This window comes from Prosopis cineraria, unplaced genomic scaffold (genome assembly GCF_029017545.1).
Source record: "Prosopis cineraria cultivar Desert tree isolate PC_DT_omini unplaced genomic scaffold, ASM2901754v1 PC7, whole genome shotgun sequence".
Classification (NCBI taxonomy): Eukaryota; Viridiplantae; Streptophyta; class Magnoliopsida; order Fabales; family Fabaceae; genus Prosopis; species Prosopis cineraria.
Window position 1 is genome coordinate 97,610 of NW_026555338.1, and position 4,694 is coordinate 102,303.

Genomic DNA, 4,694 nt, shown 5'->3' on the forward strand with positions numbered 1-4,694 from the left:
TTCATGCTGTGTCTATTTTCCTTCTTTTTCTGTCTCTTGCTGCTCTATTTTTTCTTGCCCAGTTTCTGTTCAAGCCGTCCTCTCTCAGTCTCGTGCTCTGTTTCTCATCTGTTTCCTTTCCATTTTCGTGCTCCATTCAGAACGCTGTTTACGCTCTGTTTTTTTCTTCATTTTTCTGTCTCCAGTGTTCCTTCCTTTCCAGACGTTCTCTTCTCTCTGTCTCTCCGTCTCTGTTTCTCCCTCCTTCTTTCTCCTTTTTTTCAGAAAAATTCATCTCTCGGTGCCTTCTCTCAGTCTCTATCCAGGCTTCTCGTGCTCTTTTCTCCTTCTCTCTTGCCTCTGTTTTTTTTCATTTTTCTGTCTCCCCTCCGACTTTTCTCGTCTCCAGTCTTCTCTTTCCCCTTTCCTCCTTCTTCCCTTTTAAAGCAGAAACAGGAAAAAGCTTGTGTGTGAGGTGAGAGTTTACGTGCTTTCTCGCTCTGCTCTGCCGTGTGCATGCGCCTGAATTTTCTTCTGCATTTCTGTGCTTTTCTCTGTGGTCTGTGCTTCATGCGTGCTGTTCCTACTTTCTTTCTGTTGCGTCTGACCAAGTGGCTTCTGCTCGCGTGTGCCTTCTGGTTTTCTTTATCTCTGTATGCATGGCATTTGAGTGTGTTGTCTCTATTTCAATGTTTCTGCGTGTGTGCTGCTGTATGTTTCTGTTGTGTCTCGTGTGTGTGCTTGTATCAGCGTTTCGTCCGGCTTTCTTTTTTTTTTTAATTTTTTGATTAGTAATTCTGATTAATACATATACATATATATATATATAATATGTATTTAAATGAAAAAGATATATAATATGTATTTAAATGAAAAAGATTTGAGGAGAGAAAAGTTAACTCTCAAAAGTATACTCTCAATATTCTTGAATGATTGGAATAATTTGGGAGAGATTTTCTTTTTCAAGATTTAACCTTTCTTTTTTTTATTTTGTTAAATTATCATTTTTTCGAAAATATAATCTTAAAAAGGGATTAAATTTCATTTTTTGTATTTTTTGATTATTTATTAAATTTAAAAAAAAATGCCCGGACAAAATACGGTGTTCACATTGGGATTTAGGATTTAGGGTTTATGGTTTTTGGGTTTAGGGTTTAGGGTTTAAAGGTTTAGATGTTCAGGATTGTTGCTCACCGCATCTGCATAGGTTGTAGCAAGTAATATAATGAAAGTAAAGAATCATTCTCTCAAGGATTTGTTTAAAAATGATGAGCTGTGCAACTCTACCATGGTGGTTCGAATCACACATTCATAACCAATTTGAGACTACTTTTAATTAGCCATCACTTCATATAGTTGAACTTCTAATTCCTTATGATCCATGACCCTATGACAACTAATCAGGTAGACATCAAATTCTGAATGAAAAGCAAGGTAGAAACATTTATGTGCTAGTTTTTGAGGGTCTATAAAGTCATAGAATAAACCAGTTTTCCATGTCTAATCTGTCAACAAGGAGTCTGGCATAAACTGTGAGAATAAATAGATGAATATTATTTTGCAAAATGGTAAAAACTCCCAGGAAACGGAAGATGAAGCATGTGATCAGCTCAAAACTATGATGCAAACCTTTAAGACCAGTAGTGAATAGCACCTAGTCAACAAATACACTAAGTTGCCTTAAGAATTCCTTCAAACCAGGACGTTCAAAAACCATAACATAATTGACATTCGGTTTTCCATCTCCTTCCTTAAAAGTTTAACATACTCAAGTAAATTCATAATATTCAGCTCTAAACAAGCCAATGCAAGATATCAAGTAATACACCTTATTTGAAGATATACATTCCAGTTCAAAACAATTCAAACCAGCTTCTATTGCTTGAGAACGAAGTGTGGCCAGTAAACTTGACGTCTCATATGCACAAACCAATGTTTCATCCAAATCAAGCATACCTACGAATGCACATGAAATCGGAATTAACATTAATAGCAGGAGTCTTGTGTTAACATAGGAAAATAAGATTTGGGGTTCAAGTAGGCAGGAGGGAGAAGTAAAAAGGAAAAATAATGAAAATAATGACACTTAATAAAATCTTACAATAGTCATCATAACTGAAAAGAAAAAATAACTCATCATACTTGGCTTTTACCAGTCATGAAATAGTCGTAAGCAGCATGTTTTGCAATTATATTCACAATTTTACTTAAATATTATTCACACAATTATACTGGAAGTTAGTTCTCTTCAGCGGAGTGGTATAATATTATTTTGTTACTTAAATAAATCAAATAGTATTTGTCACTCATCTTTCATATCGTTCCATAGTCCCTTAAAAGAGTTGCATTTTGCCACCTCAGAAAATTCCACAAATCAATAGGACCATGCCAATTAGCTGCTCAAGTAAAACTAGCTTGACATCAAGAAATATGGACAAAAAAAGGAATCACCATAGAATGAGAAAACAAAAACAATAAATAGAGCAACAATAAGCCAAAGAAATGGTGGGCTGCTAGAAATATTTGCTCTGAGTATGTGGGCATCAGAAACATGATGTTTATAAATGAATACGAAGCATATTGAAGTTAGATAGGGACATGCCACCAAGGCACCTTCAATTACATTCTACTGATCTATTTTTGCTAGTAAATTCACCCATGTAATATGGTTACCGATCATCATCATCTACTAAAAGTAATTTTACCTCCCTCTGCAGATGTAACATCACAAAACAAAAGGCTTTTCAAATTCCCCTATTTCAACTGCCAACTTATTGCCAAAGTGCTTGCTTTGGTAGAGTCAAATAACATCGTAACTATCATATATGCATCAACATCCTCCTAAATAGTTCATTCAAGTCTATGACAACTATCTTAGAGAAAATTTCATCCAGCATATCTAATGTCCAGTAAATTGTCTTTCCATCATCCTAATAACTTGAATTCTACTAGAATTTGTGGTGATCATGGATAGTAAATACAAATATAAACATACGCCCATATGGATCGATTCTTCCCCACCACACAACAACTACGATGGCTTATAGTGCTGGTATTACTTATTAGCGTTTCTGTATATACGTTTGACTCTCCAAGGTATGATGGTGGTGATATGACAAGATCTAGAAAGGAGGAGAGATATCAGAGAATGTGCAGAGGTGGCATGTGTATTGGATAGACTGAGGGAACGAATTGGTGATCACAAGGTCTGGTAACCAGTTCCGGCGAGAGGCGACAATCAAGCCATCGAGGAGAGGAAACAGGATGCGCAATAGGGACCGTTGGGAGAGGAGTGGTGATGATAAAGCACAAATATTTAAAAAAAATGGGTTTAAAATTAAAATAGAGGGAACTTTGTTGTAGAAGAGAGAATCAGCCAAGGTGATGAGATAGTGTTTGGGTCTTCGTTCTAATTGAAAAAATTCTTGTAAAGACTTCTTCACATCATTTATGTTTAGTGGAATAAAAATGTGCCATATTATTTCCCATTTTATTTATGAAACACATTTTTAAAAAATTTTTTGATTCTATTTATAAATTATATTATAATTTTTTAAATAATATTTAAAATATATTTTCAAAATTATCTTTCATAAGAGAAAAAAGATAACATGAATTTTTTTTATATTCAAGCATATTTAAAATTGTACACATTTTTTATTCCTTTTACTTTTTTTACATTAATATTAATGAGACCAGTAAGAGTAACTTGTAAAAAGAACCAAAGAATATCATATAACTTTAATGCTATGTTTGACAAGAGAGAAAACTAAAAGGTGAGGGAAGGAGAAAAGTGGAGAAAAATAGCATTTTCTCTTGTCTACTTGGCTATAAAGAGAAAAATAAAAAAAATAATATGTATAAATTATATATTTTTACCTCCACCTTTTTTCTTTAAATATGGAGAGATTTAAAAAAAACATTTCATTTCCAAATTTATCTACCAATTTTTAATTAAAAAAAGTCTATATTCAAAATCACTACAAATATAAAATTTAAAAATTTGTGGGTAAATTTGAAAATGAAATTTTTGTGGTAATTTTGATCATAGACTTTTATTAATTTTGTAGCTGATTTTGATCACGGATAGTATTTTTTTAATACTAATTCTAAATTTTTAATTAAATTTTTTATATTTGGTTGTAGTTTCAGAATTTTAAGATTATTATATAGTTATTAATTTAATAAATAAAACTATAAATTAGATAAAATAGTTTTTAGTCAGTATTGGACAAAGTAATTTGTCATTATGTTTTTATTCAATCAATAATATATGATAAAAATTATTATATATAATATGTTAAAATATTATATTTTATTATATATAAAAATATAAATATTTTTAGGGCAAAAGAAGCAAAACACTGCTTTTCCCAAACAATTAACAAATATATACAAATTTAAAGTATTTTGAGTAAAATTAAAGGAATCTAATAGCCTCATCAAACTTCAAATATCACTACCTAAAGGCTTGCTTATTTCCAAATATGGCTTTAAACAGTTGCACATTAAATGTTCCCAACTAAATTCTACAAAACCATCTTATCAAGGTATTTTAATTCCTTTCCTCAACTCTCTATTCGTTGAGATAATCATAAATGATTACTTTCAACTAGGTATTACTAGCATGCCAAGTCTATGAGAATGCTTGAATAAAATCAACTGCTTAGTGTATATCATAAATTGTTTTATTCTAACAAGTGGATTTCTGACAA